This window comes from Triturus cristatus, chromosome 4_1, assembly GCF_964204655.1.
Source record: "Triturus cristatus chromosome 4_1, aTriCri1.1, whole genome shotgun sequence".
Taxonomy (NCBI): Eukaryota; Metazoa; Chordata; class Amphibia; order Caudata; family Salamandridae; genus Triturus; species Triturus cristatus.
In genome coordinates, this window is record NC_140585.1 from 542,649,943 (window position 1) to 542,675,569 (window position 25,627).

The window sequence follows — 25,627 nt, forward strand, 5'->3', positions numbered from 1 at the left end:
GTCTGCCCTCCAGGAAAGTGGCCAAGATCCGGCACGATCGACCAGACAGTTTTTGCATTGCTGAACGACCACTGGGGACCCTTCTCAGCGGATCTGTTCGCGTCTAGATTGGATCATCAAACTCCTTGGCTTTTCAGCTGGAGACTGGACCCCTTAGCGGGGGCCACAGATGCATTTCTCCAGGACTGGAGTTTGGAGCAGGGGTACACGTTTCCCCCCTTCGCGATGATCATGAGGTCAACGGCACAAGCCCGCAGGCAGTCAGCGGATCTAGTCATGATCACTCCTCTCTGGGGGTCTTAAGTCTGGTTTCCAGTTCTTCTGGAACTTTCTTGGGATTTTCCAATCCTACTCCTCCACTCCTATGGTGCTGACAAATTCACTGTGGTTCATGGCGTGGTGGATTTCAGGGGCCGATGGGAAACCCTAGGCTTTTCGCTGGCGGCTGAGACATTCATCTCCAGGGCTTGGGTGGACAGTACTGTCAAGAGGTACAGATCCGCATGGGGGAGAAGGTCCCTTTGGTGTTTGCGACGGGGTTTTGATTCCCTGGTCGCAAACGTGGTGCACCTCGTGAATTTTTTAGCACAATTGGCTTCAGACGGGCTGACATACAGGGCTATCAACACTCGCTCTGCCATCTCGTCTGGCCATGTTCCGGTTAATGGGACGCCAATGGGTGAACACCCAATGGTTTGCAGGTTACTGCCTGGCATTCGGCTCTCACTACCCCCAGAGCCGCGTTACTCTGCCCTCTGGGATGTCAACCAGGTTCTCAACATTTTCCTGTCCTGGCAACCTAATCGTTTCTCTCCAGGAAGGAGCTGTCCGCCAAACTGGCCATGCTCCTGTGCCTGATATCTTGCAGGCGCGTATCCGACATTAGAGCTCTGGACATCACCAGCAGGATGTTTACTCCGGAGGGGGTAACTTTCACTCTGCTCAGACGTATGAAATGCCATACCAGAGTAATTTCCTACACAGAGTTTCCTGACTCCCCAAAACTTTGTGTGGTTAGATGCCTCAAAGCATACGAAGAGATGACGGAAGAATTCCGACCCCCTGGAGAACGCTAACTCCACATTGCTCTCCAGAATCCCTTTAAAGCAATTTCCTCTCCGACCATCGCCCGATGGGTTAGATGGGTGATGCAGGAGGCTGGCATCAACCTCCATCACTTCGGAGTGCATTCTGCTCGAGGAGCTATGGCTTCTAAAGCATTTGGCTTGGGTGCCCGCTTAGAGGATATCCTCAATGCGGCTGATTGGACTCCACCTTCAAGAGATACTATTTCAAGCCGGTGCTTAATATGGCTCCTCTCGTTGTGAGCAAGCTTTGAACTAGCATAATCCTGTATTGCAGTAAGTAATTTGCTTCATATTTAATTGAATGGTATAGTCTTGCTTTGCTGTGATACCTGATTCATGCTCCAATTGCAGGTTTTAGCAGCTATGGCTCAGCTGGTAATGTGTCCCTGTTGTTTGCAGGTTCTGATGCGAACAAGCAGGTTGCCTGAAGAGAATGCAATGGCTGACTTTGAACGACAAAAGAGGGCGAAAGGACACTAACAGAGAACTATGTTGGGATGGAAAGCCCCTGATTGGACATTGTTGCCCTGATGTGATTGGCTCTTACTAGGTGTTTGATGTTTTACTACCTTTCCCTATGGTTCATGGGAAACGTAGTCTTTGTTAACCTTAAAGATGCTGCTATTGTAATAAAGCAAAGAGAGAAGGCATAATCCTCGCCTCCGAGTCAATGACACTCCTTAGCACACGCAGCATTTGTGAAATAACATAAGTATGTAGTGTGTTTCCACAGAATAATTGACAAATTTAAAATGCAAGAACATATATATAGAGAGTCTTCTTTCTTCTTTTTATTTTATGAAATCTTCCAGTAGTTCACTACAGCCAACACGTGTTTCGTCGCAAAATGGGGAAGTAGTCCTGCGACTTTCTCAAGGCTATATTCCGTGTATCTGTTGATTTTATTATGCGGTGATAATTCCAAACCGTAATGGTTTCTGGTGTGGCAGCGTCTTTAAATTTCGGAATATGAATTTTCTGGTTCCTATTTATCCAGTTCCAAAATTCTACGTGCTATATTCCATGTATCTGTTGATTTTATTAAGCGGTGATAATTCCAAACCGCAATGGTTTCTGGTGTGGCAGCGTCTTTAAATTTCTGAATATGAATTTTCTGGTTCCTATTTCTCCAGTTCCAAAATTCTACGTGCTCATGTGTATCAAGGTATCCTTCGTGACGCCACCATATATCTCGTAGCTAGATAAACACTAATCCTCGCCTCCGAGTCCTTAATAGAAATTAAACTTTCTGTTATGTTACGTATGAAATTTTTCATTCTCCCTCCTAAATCCACCCTACCCTAAAAAAAACTCTTAAAAAAGGACTTACCTGTGCCAGTGAACAGCTGCACCTTATTGTGACTTGGTTCTGGGAAAATAGAATAAAAAGTAACACAAATAGATTCCAAAATGGAAGCTAGCAGTAAAAAAAAAAAAATCTGTAAAATGAAACTAAAAAAAGACAATCTCTTCTTAGAAGTGTTGAATACATGTTTTTTAAAAGAAGTAAAAAATGTATTAAATATGTTAAACATATCAAACAATATTATAATAAATTGTAAGAACATTGAAAAGTATAAATTAAATATTACTATAAAATATATACAATTATTTAATATATACTAATGCAGGTTAAAATACTATTGAAAAAGAATATATATATGTATATATCTAAAGTTAAGAAATTTTAAAAAAATGTTAACAATGAAAAATAAGAGTTGAAAATGTACAACATACAAATGTATATAAATATGATTGACTGATTTTTGTATTATTATAAAATAATGAAAACATGTTTATTTCCTTACCTTTATGATTTTTTTTCGGTTTTACTTGAAGTATATGTGATTCAAAATCGAACTCTATTGTATAACTAAACATTGGAAGTAAAATAAAAATAGAAAAATGTATGACATGTCTTCATTATATAACATTTGGGGAAGATGTTGGACACTAAAGGGGTGACATTTACTATTACCACTTCAATCTAACCCAATTCAGAGAAGGTGTTGGACACTAAAGAGGTGATATTTACTATTCTCACTCCAATCTACATTCATTTCGGGGAAAGTGTTGGGCACTAAAGGGTGACATTGGGGAAAGGTTTTGGACAATAGAGTGGTGACAATTTACTATTCCCTTTTCACTCTAACCATACTGGGGAAGGTGTTTGGCACTAAAGTGGTGACAATTACTTTTCCCACTCCAATCTAAACCAATTTAGGGAAAGTGCCTAGCACTAAAGGGGTGACATTTAAAATTTCCACCCCAATTTAACCATATTGAGGAAGGTGTTGGACACTAAAGGGGTGGCATTTACTATCCCCACTCCAATCTAACCATAGTGTGGAAAGTGTTGGACCCTAGAGGGATGGCATTTACCATTCCCACTCCAACATAAACATATTTGGGGTATATGTTGGACACTAAAGGGGTAATATTTACTATTCCTACTCCAATCCATTCATCATGTGAGAAGGGTATCTATTAACTGATTCATAACATGAAGTTTGACTTATGTACACCTATAGTAATGCTGAACAACTGCTCTGCAAGTAAATATTTTCCATTTCTAGTACATATGGAAGGCTTCCATGTTTTCCACATTTGTCACTCAGAAAAGTGAATTCTCATCCAAGCAATGTTAGACATGTAGAGAGTGCCACCTTGAGGATTTTATGAAAGGAGCGTACTGCATGTGAAAGAGAGGAGAGTGTCCAGAATTCCTGAACTGGAGGACTCCATAACAGAAAATTGTGAGGTACCATCCAAACTGTATGAAAGACAGAAGTTACCACAGAGCAAGATCCAAGATGCAAATCATGAAACCACCACCCAGAGCCTTAGAGGCAGTGCTGCAGCCTGCCAGTCCGTGGCTTTGCTAACTTTCCGCTAGAAGGATTGTTCTCAGCCACGTCACCTGTCGCAAATGGACCTTCCGGGTTCGGCGACGCGGGCAGGTTTACTCACCTCCAGGGGAATTTTGCCAAGGAACGAATGTGTTTCTCCCCCTGTTGACGCGCCATGCACCTGATGATGAGCTTTTTATAAAAAGAAATGGTGACCCCTTTTATAAACAGTACATAGGGTAGGGGCACCCATTAAGGGTTGACTAACATACTATTTTTCACCCTTGTTTTCACACCACACTGTAGATAGTTTTTGAGCACACTTCACTTTAGTATTATAGGTCCTGACGAAGCGCCATGAGATCCCTCTGACTGACTGGGCGCGAAACATGTTGACCAGAAGAGTAGAGCGTAGCTAGCCACTCCTCCTTTGTGAGCAAATATAGCTTTGACGCCACTCACCCCCTTTTAACTAGGTGGTTGACTGAGCCAATAAAATTACATTTCAGATTAACCAACCTTTTTAATTCACTTACATCTACACTCCCGGGCCCTCACACGCATGCACCATACGGCAGGGAACAAAAGATCTCCGAAAAAGAGCCCCTGTTTGGGTGCCCGTCGGGTATTGCACCGCCGACCCGACGAGGAGCAAAACCCAGATGATGAAGCATGACACCTAGCTTGCTGGGTGTGTGAGGGTTTCAGTTCCACCCTTAAGGGATTCCCTTCCCTTGTGCACTTACATTCACTAGGTGAAAGTCCGAGTTCGGAAAACTTTATTCCCCTTCGACTTTCCACCCTGTAGGAACTACACATCTCTCGTTGATATCGCTACTTAGGGCTACTTAGGGCCTATGTGTAGGACCTCTATAAAAATAGCCCACCTTTTACTCTCCTTCTCTTTGTCGAGCAAATGGACCTAACCAAGGGTCAAACAATCAGCTATTCTTTACCCTTTACATAGCTGCCTGCTATGCTGGTCTATGTCTTGCAAAAGTCGTGCAGCACCTTTCACACAGCCTGCCTGTAACTATGAAGGTTGTATGCGATTGTCAAACCTGTTTCAAGTCCACGCAGTTTTGACTGGTACGTTTGATCAAATGTAGTTGAACTATCCATCTAATGTCACAACCTTATAGTGAAATTTATTGAGGGACCTTCTAACTTCCCCTTTAAAATGACATTTAAATTCTGTTTAAATTTTGCTATTGTTGCAGCAAACAAAATTTTTAACGCACTGTTTGCCACTAATTTACCAAAATATCCTTTTTTTGAAAAAAATAAAAACCGTTTTATTGTTGTTTTCACCAATACAACCGCAGAAACAACAGGTGTGAAAACAACAGCCATTGTCAACCTTGTCACAAGTAGGGCAGTTAGGGGCAGGTGATGCAAACCGATATCACAGCGAGACTATCCTCCTGTCGCACATTACCATGTAGAAAGTATAGCAACATGACAGCCTCAATTTTTTTTTAACATGAGTCAACAAACCTGGTAGAAACTGGGCCAATCACCTCCATTGTCTTCCGACGTGTCCCCCGTCTGATGTGGAGGGCAAATGTGAGCCCTCAGGGTCCATCTATCTGGCTAGGACGCTCGCCTATACCTCCAGGTCCTCCTTGACCTGGTCACCGCGTCTACAGTGTTTCAAACTAACCTCCTCTGCCACTGACCATTCAGCCACATCCGCAGCCCAATGCTCCACACTTGGTTCCTGCTGACCCATCCTTGTGATTGCTACCCACCACTTAGCCAGAAGCAGCATTAAGTGTAGGAATTTAAAAGCCATTTTCCGGCCTCTCTGCCGAGGGATGTCTCCCAACAGGCACACCGCAGGGTTCGTGGCAACAGGCGTCCGCACCACACCTCTTAGTTAATCCAGTACTGCAACCACTATGCAGACATCTCCAGGCAATCCCATACTAAATGCAGAAACGAGGCCATAGGAGCATGACACCTAGGACAACATACAGGTTTACTAGGGTCCATTTTATGGAGCATCACAGGTGTGACTTATGTGCGGTGTAGAAAATTGAAGTGTAAAAGTTTGAATCTGGCGTTACTAGACACGGTTTTCACTAAGAAGCACACTATTCTTGTCCACCGAGTGTCATTGAGCTGCACCCATAAGTGACCATCCCAAGCCTCCTGAGCAGGAAACGAGACACATAGCTGATCTGCAGTCATGGCCTTGAAGAGAGGATGGAGACTAGATGGTAACTGATGCCCAACTCTAACAGGCCCCAAAATCTCAGCGACGTAGCCAGAACCGCTGGAAATGTAGGCCACAGCTCCCGCACTATGGCCGGAATCCTAGCATATTGAAGGATCCGTCCCATCTGAAAGCCGACCTGCTCTGCCTCAAATGTAATACATTTCTCATTGAGGAACAGGTCCTCCATTGTTTCACAGGGACACCCACAATTGCATTCCAATAAGGATGCAATGTGTTGTATGAAGTACTGAACCAGCGTCTTTCAACAGCGATCCCTCATATCACCTGACCTCCCAAGTCCAGTATGCTGCACATTGGTATAAGGAGGAGGGCAAATATGAGGGATCGCTGTTGAAAGACGAGTCCCTCATATTTGCCCTCCTCCTCATACCAATGTGCGGCATACTGGACCTGGGAGGCCAGGTGATATTGTTCCAGATTAGGGAGCCCTCCTCCTCCAGTGGCCCAAATAGGAAGTTCCACGCTGCTTTGTACCCCGGCCCAAATTAGTGTGGTAAGGAGGGAATGCAACCACAGAAATGCAACCCAGGGTAAAATGCCAAAGGTAGGCTGAACAGAATATTAGCATCTCGGTAGGAACACCATCTTGTTTATGGTCACCCGACCCTTGAGCGAGAGAGGGAACCAGTTCCAAAACTGCACAGAGGAGCGAATGGCCTCTGTGACCCTTCCAGTATTATATTGGAGGCATTTCGGTGGAGTATGAGCCACCATCACACCCAGTTACCAGAAACTAAAACTGTCACTTCTCGATGGGCTAAAGACCCCAGTGAGAGCAACAAGGATTTCCTGTGGTTGATCTTAAGACCGGACAATTCCCCAAACTCAATCAGATAGGTTAAAAGGGACTGCAGAGGTGTCGAAAGAGTTTTAAAAAAACATGTAGTTGGCATACAACCACCAGATGCGTGACGTCCCCTACTTTGATCTGTCATGGCCTGCCTGATCTCAATATCCAACGGTTGCAAATGCCATAGCGAAAAGGAGGGGCAACACTGTTTCGAGGCCTCCCACCTCTGAAAAGATGCAGTAAGTGGGTTATTTTTCGAGATGGGAGGCCTCGAAACGATTTGATACACTCATTTACGGTATAGTTTCTATTGTGTCTTCAATGTCACTAGTGTGTGACAACAGGCAGCACCAGCGAGGGCTCCTCCCGTGCTTCGGTGAGTGCCTCGAAGTCGGGGCTCCTGATGAGTGAGTTTGTGGGTGGCCTGATGAGACGTGTGGTACTGAGTGGTGATGTTCACCTGTTATTGTCTCGGAGGTCTGTCCCTCCTATCCAAGATGGCCGCCCGGTGAGGAGCTCCGGCCAGGGGCTCCCGGCCAGACTTAGCCTTTTTGGCTAAATATCCCTAGATTCCCACCTCCTCCGGGAATAAACCTACTCACCTGGGTTACCGTCCTCACCTGCGGTCCTCGATGCTCCATTCCTGTGCATGGGAGCATGAGAATTCTCGTCAAAAGTGGCGCTTCTGGCTTTCTCCCGCGGAGTTCCAGGACCAGCATGGCCGATGTCCGGTGGAGCCGCTCTGTTCAGCCAAAGGGGAGTGTGGCCCAGGTATCTCGCCGCGGCCAACACCTACCCAGCCGGGCATCGGGCACAGCTCCCCTCTCAACTCCGCTGCTCATCTTCCTCCTACCCCGCCTTTTCTCTGAAGTCCCTGCTGTCCAACGTTTCGGCGGAATTCTTCCAAAGCTGCCGATGCCTCTCTCATCGCTCCGGATGGCCGCAGAGGAGTCGGACGGAGGTTCTACCCTCCTGATTCTCCCCCTGCCTCCGGGCTCGATTACCGCTGCCTTCCCCTACAGTTACCTCGCCTACTGCGCCTCCCGCTTGTCAACTGGGATGATTTTGGGACTTATAAGGAGGTAAGAACTATCAGCACTGCACTATGTGGCGTTTTGAGCTTGTTACTCTCCCTTCCGTGCCGGAGAAGCGCCGATGCTGGTTTCCAACTCTGCTGCCTCCTGTTATCTTGATCTGCTGCCCTGGTGCCCATAACAGTTCCTCTCGTGACATATCGACAACGGATTGGACACCGCTGCCGAGAACACTTGCTCATGGACTGAACGGCTGAGACTCGAAAATAGACTGCCCCGCCCCTGACTTTCTGGATCTTTTCCCCTTCTAGTGCCTCTCCATGAAATCAGCGCTTATTTTTCTTTTTTCTCCGGACTTAGCCTTTTTGATCTTGGAATCTTATGCTCCCTGCCATTTTAGGACTATTTTCCACTGCTTTGCCTACCCTCGATCCGCCATTTTAGCAATCCCTGTTTCCTGCTGGGCGACTTCACAATTGTCTCCTGTTTGCTACGGACCTACTCCTCGTTCTTCTGATTTTGTTGACATCTCAGGTGCCCTTTCCATTTTGTTTCCCTCTCACTTCCCTGTCCTTATCTGTTTTTCCTTCCCCTTTCCTTTCTGTGCTCCCCCTTTTTCCTCCTTGGCCCCTTAGGCTGTTTCTTGCCTCCGCTTAACTTCCGTATTTAGGTCTCGCTGAGTCAGCGCGCGTGCGCTGCTCGGAGAGACATTTAGTGGGTGAGTTTTCAAAGTGCTGCTGGCTGGCCTAGCGCTTGCGTTCATGCGAGCGTGCACGCACGCATCCGGCAGCTTTCAGCACCCGAGGCTCCATCTGGAGCTTTCACTTTTTCCGCCGTCGGGTGCGCACCCCTGCTTTCACTTTTGCCGTCCCACTCGCGTGTTTGCTGGTGCGCACCCCTGCTTTTATGTTTTTCGTGCGATCATGATCACTTTCCTTTTGCTTGTTTTATATTACTTTGACTTTTTATCAGAGTGTCCTCGGCTCCATGGTGTGCGCAGGCTGCCCCTGTCTGCTCCCACTCTGCTGTGCTCGAAGAAGGGGATGTGTGCCTAAAAACCTCATAACATCGCCCAACTTCATTTTTCGACCCCACGAACGGCAAGAGGCCCCCAGATCCCCTGCAGCCACCGCCAAGCATTGGGGTAACACTGACCTCTCTCCACCGCCTCGGATGCGGACAGTCAGGTGGCCTCCGAGGTCCAGATACAAGGTCCTCATGATGTTTCCCACCTCTCGGGAGAGCTTTGGGGTTTAATCTGGTCTTTATAGGCGTTGTTTCTTCTCCTCGTCCTTTTCTTCTCTACCCACTCTCGGTCTCAATCTCTGCCTGTGTCTTTCTCCCGTCCCATGACTTCTATACGCTTCTCGGCTCCTGGAAACTGGCGGTCTCAATTTTCAGGACCTTTCTGCGCCTGTCCTTCGAGCTCCTCCTTTCCACGTGCCTGTCTTCTGGGCGCACCTCGCCGTCCCTCTCCGCCACCTCTGCCCACTTCCCTTTCTTTCTTGAGCTGTCTGTCCCCCTTTCTTCCTCGCCTCCTTGCTTCTCTCTTTCTCGGAGACTGCTGGGTGTTAGTGCCAGAGTACTTCTGTAAGGCACCCAAAATGACATGTCATGCCACCCACCCACTCAGATGTCTCCTCCTCCGAGTCTGACCCCACCCTTCCTGCTAGAGTGAAACCACTGGAAATAAATACTGTGGCCCGGCTTCTGGAGGCAACACTTTCAAACAGCATCTATGGATCAAAGCAAGCGTCATTTCCAATCAAGATATTGACATGGCGTTATCATCACTCGCATCACCATGGGAAATATCGTTTATGATGATGTGGTACACATGAAGCCATCAATAATTATATGAAAACCTGAACACACTCTAGTTGTGAAATCACTACTCATCGGTAATAAAAAAATTACTACTCTCCTTGTAATCAAATAATAAAACCACATTACTACTCTCCCACAATACTGTTACAACTCAATACCATTACTACTCGCGGTAATAAAAAACATTACTAATTATCAGTAATATTGTTAGATGAAAATGGCATCCCTACCCACCAATACATAGCTTTTCAGCTTTACAACTCTGATGAGAAAATTACGTCTACTTACCTTTAAAAGGAAAATAACTTTAGTCACCTGTAAAAGTGTAATATAAAAAACTCCTGGTTAGAAAGACGACACCACTGCTCACCTTTAATAAAAAATAATGACATTCCGACTCACCTATAATATTGAAAAAGAAAGTTACTTTTTTCACCCAAATGAAATTAAAACATGACATCACCACTCAACTATAAATGTAAGCACGTTTTATATTGTAATAAGAAAGTTACTTTTTCACCCAGATGAAATTAAAACATGACATCACCACTCAACTATAATTGTAAGCAAATTTTATATTGTAATATGAAAGTTACCTTTTCACCCAGATGAAATTAAAACGTGACTTCACCACTCAACTATAAATGTAAGAAATGTAATCCTGCGCTCACCTGTTGTAGCTTATCTTCCTCGAATTTTGTGACAAAATTCACAACGTATTGGACTCGGCTGCCTCAGCAAAAAAGCTATTGGCACTTTTAAAATAAAATATTGGATTTATTTCTGCAAAAAAACCTTTGATAAAGCCCTTCTAGACCTGCCTCGATTCAGAATTATTTCCTCTGATCTTTCTTTGTCTGACAGGTCACAGTCATTCTCCTATTAAGTTTATTTATGGTTTTCTGTACATTTAGTGCAGTGCTTGAGACAGGAACAACAGTATCCATATGTCCCCATTGGTTTTTATAACAGGCTTTGTCAGTAAGAAATGTAAACTTTCTGACACTCCTGTGCAGTTTAATGACTGCAAAACAGTTGGATTCCTTGCCATTGCCGAAGGGCCGATTTTTTTTTTTTTACATATCAGTACTTGTAAGCGTTGTACCCTAAAATATTGAAATCACACATATCGACCTTCCCCAAAAATAAATGCGAGATACCCACTTTGACAATATCGTCAAGGCAACCATACACAGGGGAGTACACCCTCTTTTTACGGAGATTTATGTAGCGCGAAGGTGACCCGAAGGTGTCAGAGTGCTTTACATAGCACCAGTTGCATTACACAAGGACACATTCATTTTTGTTAGGCACGGGGAAATTAAGTGATTTGCCCAGAATCACAGGATGTTGAGCATTGTTGCCGAGACTCGAACCCGATTTGAGGTCGGCCGCCTTAGCCCTTAGGCCACATCATTATCTACCACTGGGGCAGCCTTACCTGAGACTTGACGATAATATTTCATGGGGTGAGGGTGGCCAGGAATTATAAGATAGGGTACTCGTTTTTTTGGTATATATGTTTTGTCCTTTGTACTTGTCCAAATTTGTTTTTCTATTGTTGGAAGTTATCATTATACTATTTAAATGGAAATAGAAATTGTACAACTAGTATAAGTCCATATTTATTTAATGTACACATGTACACTCACACTTTGCTGTCTGAAGAGTTTGAGTGCGCTAAATCATTATATGAAATTAAAAAGTGAAACCACCTGAAAGCTGTAACATTGTAGTAGCAGCGCATCTGCTAATTTCCAGGCTTAATTAGGACGTTTAATGTTTTTTTTAAACTTCCTGTGCTGTTTATATTCACAGCTATTTTCCTGGAATCATGATTGATATCATAGAGAGACACTTAAATGAAGACCTAATTTCTGTTTTTTTCTGTTTTAAACAATACACACACAGGCACACACCACATTTTCTGACTATTTTCAAATGCAAAAATGAAAATCGGTGAGGTTATTTATAAGTAGAATATCCTTATAAATAGGGCTCCCAGTTTTGTGGTGTCTATTTCTAACATTATTTCTGTATCAGTTCACTTTTTTTTTGTGCTAATTTGCTGTTTTTCTATTTTTAGTTTCCATTTTATGAAAGAGAATAAAGCTGCAACTGGTATATTTCTGCATGTACCTGATAGATTTACCATCCTGCTTGGATGCCTGACCTGTTGCAGGAAGACATATATCAAACGTCAACGCTCTTATGAAAATATGGGTTTTATTATAATGTTTTCAGTTTTTACTGTTTTTTTACAGATAAATACAGACATAAAACAATGTGTTTTCTGTCTTCATATATTTTTAAAAGTGGATAAATACAGAAAATTGTGCTTCTTATAAGTGACTCTCTGTGCTGTATTTGTGTGGGCTTGGAATCTGCATGTGCTTCACAGAAAGCAATTGGTGGTTGATCTCCAGCATCTTACTGCCCATCACCCCCTGTAGCATGTGCCAGGCTGTAGCCCAGTAACTCCTCCTTATCTTATGTGAATAGAAAGGAGAATTGTGCGCTGTGCATCCCCACAGGTGCTTCTAGAAGCGACCCTATGAGATTATATCACTATTATGTCGGTAGCATAGTTCCTTTTACCACGAAAACAAGAATCAAGGCGCTTTACAATGAGTCTTGACCCATGATTGATACTAAACTGATTTTGATCGCAATTTATCTGCCTAAGAAGGCTGACACTTAATCCCTGGTGTTTCCATCCCACCTCTAGCTGAGGGAGTGAGCGCAGGGTGTGTGTAGAAGCAGAGGATGGAGTGTGAGTAAAGTCTCAGTTTTGCCTGCCTTCACCTCACCATAGTTGTGTATGGGACAAAAGCCATGTGTGCCATGCACTCAGTTCTGTATGTCGGCGGATGCCACTCTGCTAACCTAAATTAATAAGCATTGGCATAGCCAATAGGTCTCGCCTTTGGGACCTTATAAGTGTTTAGTTATCCAGCACAATATCCTTGGTGCAACAACATCAACTGTTGCATAGCTAAACACTTATGAGGTCCCAAAGGCGAGACCTATTGGCTATGCCAAAGCTTGTTATTGTTATATCTCCTGCTGTTTGCTGCCTCATCACACGTCCACTCATTGCCATCCTCGAGTCTCCTCATATTCCTAACTCGTGTTTTTTTTCGCTACTGTGTAACATTATGCAATTGTTCTGTAATCTGTGTAACTTGCTTCGTACTGATGCTCTGTAAAGCGCTCTGATACCTACGGGTCTAGCCAGCGCTATATAAAACTCAAGTAAATAAATAAAATAAAATGCTAATGGTGAGGAAGCCCCCGCGCCTGGTGCCACACCCTCAACAGCAGTCAGAATAACAAGCATTTGCAATGCAATAGGTCTCGCATTATTTAAGTTTGAGCTATTGGCATTGCTAAATAATTCAACACCAATAGCTCAAACTGTAATAATGTGAGACCTATTGCATTGCAAATTCTTGTTAATTGTCTTTCAGCCACACTAGCAGTATTTTTATAAGTTGCCGGTAGACAGCGCATTTTGCATGGGTAGTGGGCCCAAATTTTCAAAATCATTTTTGCTTTAAAATCTTATCAGATTAAAGCTTTTATATACTATCTGTTTGATTTTTGCTGTAGTTTGTGTTCTGCCTGGAAAGCATTGAAGCGTCTCCACTTGCTGAACTCTCAAGTGCGAAGCGAAACCAACCGTAATAAAGCTTTCTAGTTTGGGATGTTTCAAACGTGCTGGGTCCATACGCACAACGTGTTCATGCAGATGCATAACTCAGCCTCCAATTTAACGTGTGTTGTTAATAAAAACATTGTGGCGCTGTGTGGTGTCCTGTGGCATATTCACTAATGTGATACAACAGTGCGCCCTGAGCGTCACATAAACAATGGGATAATCTGACGCGTGACACAAAAAGTAGCTGAAAGCGGGCACACATTGTTCATGCTTCATTAGGCATGCCCTGTGTCTGAGAGTGCTGCGTTACAGGCAGCATTTTTTTACCTCCTCCATCTCATGCTAACGTCGCCGATAGAAGAACAGACAGCAGCAGAATGTTCTCTGGGTCGTCTCTCAGGTGAGCATTGAGAACTCCTCGTCCTTAAGCGCGGAGCGCTTTTGAGGATAGCGCAATTTAAGAACTTAATTTAACAAGGAGCTTTCGATTCTTAGTGTAGACAAAGTTCCCGTTTGAGAGTTCTGGACACAAAACTGGCGTGAAGTTCTGAGGCATTGGGTGTGGGCGGCCTGATGAGACGTTCGAGGGCGCCACATGTGGTAGCAGGGCTCTGTGTTTTGTTAATTGTAATGGCGGATTTAAGGGGGAAGAAAAGTGAGTTTTCTCTGCATGCATAATAAACAGGCCAATGAGCGTCTGTTGGCTGCTGACGGGGGTGTGTGTGTGGGGGGGGGTGGAGGGGTGGTGTTTTGTAGCTGAGAGGAAGGAGTCACATCAAAGCGGCCGTGCGGCCCGCGAAAGTGAAAGCAAACAAGTGCTTTCAGGCCTCAAAATGGTGCGCGCGCCCGGCCGACGCACATGCACTGTATTTGGAGGCCTGAAAAGCCACTGTTTGCACTTCCAAAACGCGCTTACTATAAGTCTCGCCAGAGCAGCGCTAAAGCGCTGTCTCAGGCGAGACCTAAAAAGGGCCACAGGTTCCCACGTTGTGGCAGGAAGTCCCTCAAAGAGTCGTCATATATGGCGAGTCTAATGTGAAGGGGAAAAGTGAAGTATTCTAGATCCCACTCAACGGGAGCACTGGACACCAAGTAGCAGAAGATTACTAATGTCCACAAGGTGGCACCCTTCCTTTGTAGATGTCCAACACTAGTGCTATGGTAGCATGATGAATTCCTCCACCGGGCGGGGCTGTCTTCTGTGAAAGGAGTAAGCACCACGAGCCCAATTACTTCATTTTCTCCCACGTGGTTCAACAGCTCCTCAGTTTTCGCTCTTGCAGCGGCTTGCATACCCCTAATCCTGTCACTGACAGGGAACGACTTAACAGGCCCAGGATCTCTGCCAGGAGTGAGCGCATCCCTCCATCGTAACTCCGGAGCTGGCAGGGCTTAAAGTGGAATGAAAAAACTGGGGGGTCTCTCAAAGGGGCGTGGTCAATGTAATTAAGGGCGTGGTTAACAACAAATAAGCAAAAAATCAGTGCATATTATAGAGTGGCCCCGACTTGTATTTTGCTGTTTTTGTCAGTGCATCAAACGGCCCGCCTGTACCAGGGCAAAAACAGAGCCCGTTAGAGACCCGTTTCGAGGCCCCCTTCAAAAAAATGTCGGTGCTCAGACCCGGTGAGACTCAGCCCACTTAAAGCCCTGGGTGCTGGGCTTCTCCAATTCATTCCCAGGCAGGAGCGCTAATGACCATAATATGATGGTTGTCCTCTGGCCCTCTCAGCACACAATCTCCAGGGCAGGGGGGGCATCAACAGCACGTACCTGCCCCAGGGTGACACACTAGGCGAGCGAGCGAGTGACGCTCCTAGCCCACGTGCGAGTGGGCTCCCATTACGTCCGAGCAATCAACGAAGTCTCTGATATCGTCTTCTAACTGCACCAGTTCTGCCTCTTTGCACCTATTGTGCTCACCAATAAATGCAAAGGCTTAGCCCTGCAAGACCATTTTGAAGGCCTTCCACAGGGTACCGGCGAAGGAGACCGTACCCTCATTCCCCTCAAAATAGTCGATAATCAAGCCCCAGATATCTTCCCTGAACTCACCATCCAGCAGCCACCAGGCATTCAGTCTGACTACACCCCACTCAACCTTTTACTTTTTTTTGGGACATACGTTTTGTACTCAGCCGCAATAATTAGAAACAATATTTGTCTAGTTTTTTGTTTCATTGCGCATATAACCTCATACAAGTTACACACATGATTATCTTATATCTTTCTTATTTTTTCGGGATGTCAATAAATATTTTTTTTCCTCTTTAGGGACTACATTCCCCTTCTGTGAATGACGTGCTAATCAATAGAAAATACGCATGATTACAGCTAATGTACATTCTTTTCACATCGTCTGTCCTGCAAATATGAGAATCAAGCTTACATGATATATTTGTGGTATTTAATCATTTAATATTTAATTAATATTATAAAATTTGAGTTTCTAGAAGGTTGATACTTGTGTGTTCCATTTTGTTGTGTTTTCAAAAGAACACTGTCTAACAGAGTGAAAATAACTGAAGGTGCATAATGCAAATCTGTGTTTATTGTTTATACTGAAACTCTTTAAATAATATTTAAGTGGTTGTGAACCATATTTAAATCTCCGAATAGGCCTTTACTTTCTAATGTGCTAACAGTAGTATAGTGCATAGAAGTAGCAAATGAGGGTGCTGGTGCCATATAATATGTAGACATAATGTTGAGAGTACTATCTGCTATTTACACTCTTCGTGATCTCTTGTTAACTTTCTTGCTGCCTCAATGTTTATCTTCTTTGTGATTACAATTCATATTATGTGTACTAGATTGGGATTTTAGTTTTAATATTTTTAAACTCATATTCTGTTTTCCAGTGATCCTAGACTGTGTTATTCATTCACGAGACGGTTTGGTGTTCCACTAACTGGCCCTGCTGTATATCACGGGAATGATTGTTAACTGAAACACATTTGTAGGATGCTGGCTTTGTATATGGTGCACACTTATTTAAGTGATGCATGTTAATACTAAACCAGCCTCCTACATTAGTGTGTAGCGGTTGGGATTTAATTCTGTACTGTTTTTCCATTTAATCCTGGTGTGGTTAGATAAAAAACCATCACTAGCTTAGGCAAATATAAAATACTTTTTGTGATTATTAAGTTCTACTGAACCTTTTGGGTTCGTAGTTAAAGGTCTACCACAACCCTTTCTCCAAACTTTGGAAGTTTAGTTTCACTAGGGTAGGTAGGTGCAACACCACACTACACCTAGTCACCTTCTCTTTAGCTAGGGAAGCCAGTGAGTCCCAACCCTCTAGATACCGCGGTCCTAAGTTCCAGGAACTTAGGACTTTGGCTGCGTCCAGGAAGATAAAGACAGGTGGCATCCCTAACACAGAACAACTCTAAGAGATGCTTGTGCAGTTTTGACCTCCAGAATCCTGAGAGGCCAGAAGAGCAGGAAAGCTTGGGGGGGGGGGGGTGTCAAGAAGTGACCCCCAATTCTGAGCATGACCAGGAGGAGTCTGAAGACCCCTCACTGATGAACTCCAATCCCCCATGAAATAGTACAGATGGTACAGAGGGAGTCACTAGAGGTAGGTCTCCCTTTAATCCTCCTGGAAGGGTGCAAAGAGTCTAGGAGAGGTCTAGGCCCTCCTCGCTAAATTCCAAAGTCTCTAACCACTCTATAGGGACCTCCATCTCTAGTCAGACGGAGGACTCCTTAGAAAGGAAATACCACCTGCTTAAGCTTGAGAGAACCAAGCTCAAGATCAAGAAGTAGCAGTTGGCCCTTGATAAGGACACCCTGGAAGTCCAGAGGGCATGGAAGAATTTAGGAATAGGGTCCCATGGGGGCAGCACTAGCGAACCTAGAGCCAGAGAGAATTCCTTTGAAATTAGCAACCTTGAGCAGGATAGTCCCTCCTTACCAGAAAGGGGATGATATCCATACATTTATCAATGGTTTAGAGAGGGCCTGTAAAGGTCAGAAGGTCCCACAAAGGCAGTGGGAAGCTATCATGTGGCTCTCCTTTGCTAACAAAGGTGGAGACAAACTTCTTACTGTTAGGGAGGAAGAAGCAGATAATTACTCAGTCTTGTAGAATGCCATCATAGATGGGTTTGGTTTAACCACTGAACAGTAGAGGGTTGGGTTTAGTGACACACAGAAGGCACACAGTGCTGTTAAGGCTCCAGAAGGTTGGCTTCATGGAAGTAATGTACATGACTATGAGGGACTGTACAATTTATTGATGATCGAGCAAATCCTTAATAATTGTTGCAATCAGCAACTGCATCAATACCTGATGGACTCTGATCTGACCTCTTCCCAAGAATTGAGAAAGAAGACAGACAAATATGTCCACACCAGGGTCAAGCAGAAATCTCATGGTGGTGGTGACCAGAAAAGGCAAGATTCTTAAAAGGCGCAAGAGAAGGGTGAAGAGAAAGATAAAGACAAGAAAGAGTCTTCACAAGGTCCCCTGAAGTCTTCCTCTGGGGTGGGTCCTGGCAAGAAACATTGGTGTTACCTATGTAAGGAAAAAGGCCGTAGAGCAAAAGATGCCAATTGCTTTAAATCTGGCACCAAGGAAACTACGTCTACTGCTCCTAAAGCAACTAATGCCCCTAGCACCAGTACACGTAGTAGTAGTGGCGCCACAAAGGGATTAGTAGGTTTAACCTTGGGTTCTGTAGTGAGTTCTGGCCTAGTCAGAACTCCCACTCGGGCTGTCCTTGTCTGTGACAGTAGCATGGAAATTGAGACTTTACTTGTAAGTCCCATTTACTTGGACAGGCAGAAACCCCTGATTAATGTTCAAGTAGCTGTGGCATACAGGGAAACAGGGGCCAGTGTCACTATGGTGACAGAGAAACTTGTGTCTCCTGAGCTGATCATACTTGGTCACATTTGCCAAGTGACCAATGCAAGCAATGTCAGGACTGATCAATCCATGGCAGTTGTGAATCTCAGCTGGGGAGGGGTAACTGGCCCTAAAAGAGTTGTGGTTTTCCCCAGACCTACCTGTGGACTGTCTGTTAAGCAATGATTTAGAAACTTCGACCTGGTCTGAAGTGGAGTTCAGGGCACATGCAGAGATGATGGGAGGGGGGCGTGGTTAACCGCCAATGTAGGAGGAAGCGGCTGCAGAGCTCTGCCCGGAGAATCCCCTGTCTGAAACAATCCTGTGCCCCAGCCTGCCCAGAAATTGACTGGAACGGCAGGGCAACTGCGCCGGAGTAGTTCCCCACCGGTTTGGGGGACCCCTAGCTAAGATTCAAGCACGGCTGGCAGAGATCGGCAACAGGAGGCTGTGGGCAGAATGGCGACTGCACTGCCCAGCGTTTGTTGAGGCGGTGAGAGAGAGAGGCGGAGAGCGGAGGAGAACAGAGGAATACTGCCGGCGACTTCACGTTGGGAGGACTCCGACCAGCCCAGGACCAGATCGTGACTGGCGGAGCTGGCTAATTACGGTGGAGAGGCAAGTTGAGAGGTCCCAGCTGCAGTGAGGAGACCGCGGATCCCCAAGATGGCGACTCAGTGCTGGGAGAGAAGGTAGGCCGCTGGGAGCACCCAGTGCAGCTCCTGAGTGGTACGGGCCAAGGGGGCTCTCGGACTCCCTCACGGTGACAGAGAATGAGAGGGCCTGAGAGGCTTGAGGAGGGGATACCCTATTGGGAATTGCCCATGAGGAGAGGCGCCCCAAAACAAGGGGTTGGAGACACCTGAAGGCTCTGAAGGGACACGGGCCGTGGCCCGCCAAGTCAGAGGAGAGCGCAGCAACGGTCTGGAGTAGTGGGAGAGCCATAGTAGCTGAAAAGGGTGACGGGGACCGAACTGCAGGCATCAGGCACAGCGCAGCAGTGGAATCAATATGAGAGGCGGACAGCAGAGATACGGGGGCCTCAGGCCTTGCAGAAGCACAGGCTGAGAGCGCCTACAAGAACCATGTGGAGGGAGCCCTGGAAGATTGAATGATCAAGGAAAGGAGAGATGCTGAGAGAGAGTGAGCTGAAGAGACACACAGGGTGGGACAGAGACACCAAAGAAGATAGTACCCTCAAGACTGTTCCTTCACACTACCAAGCCTGAAAAATAGCACCAGTGCATAGAGCCTGAAGAGTTTTCTTGTTTACTACACCAACCTGTATTTTTGGAGGTAGGCCAGAGAGACAGAGCCAGGCAGACTAACTGCAGAGGCCCCACGGAGGGCACAAAGCACCAATCTCAGCAGGAACTGGTGAGGCCTGGGGATACACGGCCCCATTGAGGGAGAGAGAGACCAGGCGCAGTCAAAACCGCTGTTACTGCACTATACTACTGATCATTGTTGCTCATTAATTCTTTAAGTGAACCAACATATTATATATACATACTCAACCAAGCCATGCATAACAGAAACAAGCATTTGCAATGCAATCGGCCTCGCCTTTAGAGCTTCAAAAGTATTTAGCCATGCAGCACATTATCCTGGGTGTTATATCTACTGTTCTCATTTAGCTTTATACAATGCCCTGTACGTGAAACACTATTTGGAACTTGCAAGCAATGCACTGAAGCAACACATTTTTAAACTGCTTCAATGCCTTATAAGAGTAGTATATAAATACGATAATAAAATACCACATTTGAAGTGGCGGAGGCTATTGATAATGTGTACATTAAGGGAATAGAGACATAAAACAAGGTTTACTTCCCAAGTTGTGAACTCTAGAAGCACTATATTTATATAAAAACACGCCTACAAAAAACATTCTTCCGAATTCTCAAATGCCTTTAGGTCCTTAAAAGTATTAAGAAGCTGCTGACAGTGGACATGGGCGCCATTGTTAAAATGCGGGAATTTGCAGTGGTTGAAAAACAAACGATGTGAAAAAATTGATTTTTGCCAGCCCAGAACAAATGAAAGGCGCCGCCATGTAAAATGTTTGCATTTCCAGTGAAGTTCTCTCGGTGAAACCCTCCGCTCATTTTCTCTGTTTTAGCTGGTGTTTATTAAAAGCTTTCATTTGCATTCAGTGTTGTTTCACTGGCACATTAAATGACAAATGTGTGTTTCTCACGGGTATATTCACAAGAACGTGTGCTAAACATCACCAAACAATGTTAACGCAACTTTACACATCGCAGCCTATCGTGGGAAAATAACCCAGTGTCAACGTGGAATTCACAACAAGGTGGCCCCATGCGATAGTTTGCCGAAACCACAGCCAATGCCCGCGATATAACCACCTCGACGGAGATAAAAAAAACAAACCCCAATGCGAAAAAACCTGCGATGGGCCAAAGCGCGATGAGGAAATCAGTGCTAAGCAGCGCCAGGCCTGCAACACACACCTGGTATCACCATAAACGTAGAAAAAACACCCAAACACAAACTGACCAACACCCCAGCACCATGGAGGCAGCCGGAGCAGGCGCAGAGGACGAGCGCAACCCCACAAGCACCCCGGACGATAGACCGGGACCTCGGGGACAGGGAAGGGCAAGGACAAGAAGAAGAGGAAGACGAAGTTCAGTCAGCAGGCGAACAGGATCATAGTCATGGAGGTGATGGAACACCATCAACAACTGTTTGTCACCTCCAACTTGTCATTGGGCACCAAAAATGGAATATGGCGGGACATCGAGGACAAGGTGAATGCCGTCAGAGAGCACAAGAGGACAATGGACGAGGTCAAGAGGCGATCAATGACATCAAGCGAAATACCAAGGAGAAACTCGCAGCCAACCAGAAGGCAGCAATGCAGACTGGAGGTGAGGCCCCAGCGCCACAGCTCGTGCAGGATGACATGGAGGAGCGGGTGTTGACAGTCAGTGTGGATACCTTGGCCAGAGTCGGGGGACCGGACACTGCTCGACAGGACACAACACAACTGCAACAGGGTGAGTGACCACCAGGTACTGGGGGGACGGGTGGAGATGACCACGATGGCACACATGCACAATCAAGCAGAGCACAGTGCACACCCTCAATGACTCTGGGTCATCACCCAGATCTATAGACTGTCACAATGTACAATGCCATGCTGTCTGAATGGCAGCATGTACCATGCAGCTACATACATTTGGACACATTGCAATACACCATCTCCCCTTCACATTGCAGGGCTACCATCAACACCCCTTGCAGAGCAGTCCCAGTCACTCTTCACTGATGACGAGGAGGACAACCCACAGCATCGACGCAAACGCCCTCCTAGACATCATTGACATCATCCGCGGCTCACCTCCAAAATCAGGGCTGCCCAGCTGCCTCGAGGAGACCCCACCCACTACCCAAACCACCCAGCAGGAGGCACCCACGTCCCGGCAATCTCCCAAGACCCCCAGGAACAACACATGGCCTTCCAACACCGTGTACTGGAGTTCCAGAGGGTGATGGCTGAGCAGGTGCGGGTGGGGTTCGACCTCATGGCTACCAAACTGGACGCCATCCATGGGTGTCTGGGCCCGCTCCATGGTCTCCAACGAGCTCTGACTGACAACGCTGGAGTCATGACGCGGAGAGAACACCTCTCCGCTCAGAGGGGCTCCAGAGATACCAGCCATGAGCTGGCACACATGCGGAGGCTCATGAAGGACATGGTGCGGATGGAGGCGGAAAGGATGGCAGCCACCGCTGCACACCAGCGAAATGTCCTGCAGATCCTCATCATGGCATTGCTGCCACAAGGCCTGGCGATGATGAATGCTGCTGCCCACACACCATCCACATCTCCGCCCCCTGGTGTGCCATTGCCTCACAGTGCAGCCGACAATCCTCCTCCGGCCCCTGATGTGTCAGTGGCACACAGTGCCGCAGCTGGTACTGCAACACCCACAGGTGGGGCAGAGCCCACATCCGAGGACGAGGACATGGATGGGTTTGAGTTCAGAAGGAGGCACTAGCATTCATTAGCGCCACCTGGCCGGTTCTGCTTGGTGACGCACATGGCCCCATGACCTTCCACTGACCCCCGAAATACTCTGATGCACTTAACTTGGACAGCGACATGGACTGCCATATTCTGTTTGAGGACCAATGACACAGCGAGCAGACTGCTGAGTGTACCCTTCCTCTCCTGCAGCACTTTTCATCCCCGGATGGACTCTGGTTGGCCCTCCACGGGCCCATATTGTGTAGTGTGCTTGGCATTGCCCTGTACTGCTCCAGCTGCAAAACTGCACTGGATGTGCAATAAACATCCAGTAACGCACTGCTGTGTTATGTCTTACATCATTCATGTATGAGTGTGTGGTTGAATGTAGGGACAGTGATTTCCCTTGCGTCAATAATGCTCATCCTGTGGGATGCCAGTCAGAGGGTGCTACACTTCATATTGTGTTCCGGGTGCCGTGGACACTACAACAGGGACACACGCATCAGTCACTTCCATGTCCGGACATGGACTCAACCACGCCCAGAGCCCATGAGTCATTGTTGAAAGCCCTGCGCTGGTCCAGCGTATGGCAGGCCAGACCACTCCGCTTACGCTCCAAGGGGGGGCCCTCATTGCTACCCATCGCAGGTGTACTCGCTGGTGGTGTGCAGGTCACTGGTCTAGTTGTCAGCTTGTCAAAGCCCCTCCCTGAGGGCAGGTTTGCACACACACACACACCACACCCATCCGGCACAGGCAGCACAGGCCATGTGACTCCGCCAACATAAGGGGCCGACGACGTCACATTCCCCTCTGCCGGTGGTGACTGGATGACGGACGCTCCACGGTTCTCAATCATAAAGGGCCCATGAGTTATTGCGCACAGGGCTAGTGGCACAGGCACCACACCACAGGACGGTGACTTTGGATGCACTGAGGTAGGGGCGCATTAAGTGCTGAGTGGGTGTGCAGCCTGCGATGATGCCCCGTCCCGGCGGTCCGGACAGCTCAGGTTTTGTGTGCCCTGCTGGACCGCAGTGTAGGCTAGAGCCAGCGGGCAGCGAGGGCCTACCGCCACGTGGCATCGCTTCCGGGATCCCAGAGTTAGTGGCACCTATTGGGCTGAGCGGGTGTGCAGCCTGCGATGAGGCTGGGTGCACAGATATGTCCTCCCGCATGGAGTAATCAAGACCCAGCACCAAACGTGAGACCTGGTGGCCTGCGGAGCGGGGCTGCATGATGTGGAGGGTGCAATGTCCGCGGCCCCCGAGCTTGTGGCTTGCAGCGGCATGTGGTGGGAACTCCTGTCTGCACGCCGGTGGCGGAAAGTGAGCAGTGAAGCCTTGGTGGGCATGCTCCGATGGGCGGCGAGAGGGGCTGGGGTGCCTCTGCCTGGGTGTGCATGGGCAGGCAGGTGACGTCGTCTTGTGCAATTGTGTGTACTGTGCCAATCATGTATCTGGACTCTGTTTCAGATGACGGGTCTGTCTTAGATGTGTGACCTGGTGAACTGCAATACATAGCGGCGAGTGGTTGGAGACACACTGGTGGCAGCAGGTGAGCAGTGTGGCCTGTGTGTGCAGGAGCGGCACTCTCTCTCTCTCGCCCCCTCTCTTCTTCTCTCTCTCTCTCTCCCCCTCTCTTCTTCTCTCTCTCTCTCCCCCTCTCTTCTTCTCACTCTCTCCCCCTCTTCTTATCTCTCTCCCCCTCCCTTCTTCTCTCTCTCTCCCCCTCTCTTCTTATCTCTCTCTCCCCCTTTCTTCTTCTCTCACCCCTTCGCTCTCTCTCTGTCTTTTGATGTGCGCAGGACACACCTTCTCATCATGATTTTTGTCTTGCAGGCTGTTACCTACGGATTGTCCCGAGGGGAGCCGCCATGTGTCTTCATTTCAGTTCAGTGTTCATGTTAATAAAGTTTCATTTGTTGCTTCGAAAGTGAATGTGTGATTGATGCTCATTTTTGTGATGACACATGCATGTCACCAGTTGTGATTGTGCGACATCATGCAGATTATTTTGTACATGTTTAGGTGTAGCTGATGTGGCATGTCTTTGGTGTGGGGGTGCTGGGGAGGGGGGGTTCTGGGGGTGGTGGCAGCAGGTGTTGTTGCCCGTTCGGCCCTCTGGGCTGCATGTTCAGTTGCCCGGGTGCATCTGTTGTTCTTCAGGTGTGGCTGTGGGCTGGCCTCCCTTTTGTGGTGCAGGCTGCTGTCCGACTTAGCACCAGGTCAGAGCATGTGTTATTTTCCTGCTGCTAACGCGCCTTATCGCCTGTTTTGTGTTCTTATTGCAGATCTGTCTGGTCGTTGAGAATGTTGTGGAGTGGTGTTGATGTGGATTTTGGCACGGGAACGCCTACTCTGCATCTCATTAGCTATAGTTGCAGGGTTCCTCTGTGGCGATGTTTTTTGCGGCTGCTATCGCGGGTAAACTGGTGCTGTGGGATGTTAACACCAGCTTGTGATTGGGGCGATAAGTTTATCGCTACTTTGGATGTGATAAAGTGCCATTGACTTGGCGATAGATCCTTGTGAATATGCCCCTCAGTTTCTTACATTCCATGGTAAATTAGCAATTTTCCGAGAACTTTGCAAATGCATTAATGCCTTTTGAACAGTGCTAAATACGGTGGGTGATGAGAGCTGCCACTGGCTATGTACACAAACAGGCCCAGACAGGGAGTCTCTCTCCTGCAGGTGGCAGTCAGATAATCACACTGATCCCGCATATTGCCTGCTTTGTGTAGACTCCCTGTGAAGACCAATGCGGGGGGGAGCTTTACAGTTTTGCTACCAGGGCTGAAAAGCGATCGCCTCTAAACCATCAGGTGAGATGCGTACCTGGAAAGACAGACAGGGAGGTGAGGGGGACAAAAGGGCCTCTCGCTCTAATAATATGGCGGTACAGATGTTGCTGACCTGCAGAAGTTAAGCTGCCAAAACAACTGGCCCTTATTTCCATCATCCGGTTCCTTAACATGTAAATGCTGCACAGTAACCAGCGGCTGTTTTGTTGGTGATGAAAGCTCACACTACCACCGTGGACCTGTTTGACACAGAGATATAAAGAAAGAATCTTACAGGAAATGAGGAAGGACTGAGATCAGCCTGCACAATGAAGGAAAGAAGATCCCACTGTTTTCCGACCAGGCATCAGAAATGACGTAAAAAAACACTGAACATGAAGGGCGAGTGTCCCCGCGATAATGTCACTTCTGGAATAAGGGTTGAGAACATAGGGTTTTTAAAGGACCTAATTTACAGACAGTTTTCTTGTGT

General features: G+C 46.8%; 1 protein-coding gene and 1 long non-coding RNA gene across 3 annotated transcripts in view; both read left to right on the forward strand.

Moving 5' to 3' along the window:
* The window catches only part of LOC146855201 (uncharacterized), a 143,391-nt gene extending 131,352 nt beyond the window's left edge, over positions 1-12,039 (forward strand). Inside the window, exon 4 of one of the 2 annotated variants that reach the window (XR_014980802.1) lies at positions 11,917-12,039. This is a non-coding gene — a long non-coding RNA (uncharacterized LOC146855201). Of the gene's footprint in view, positions 1-1,487; positions 1,766-11,916 lie in introns of those variants that run through there. The other variant, XR_014980803.1, reaches the window with a different exon arrangement.
* Positions 1-25,627, forward strand: part of LOC146855200 (GLIPR1-like protein 1) — an 858,145-nt gene that overhangs the window by 141,446 nt on the left and 691,072 nt on the right. The gene's annotated exons all lie outside the window — the stretch shown is intronic.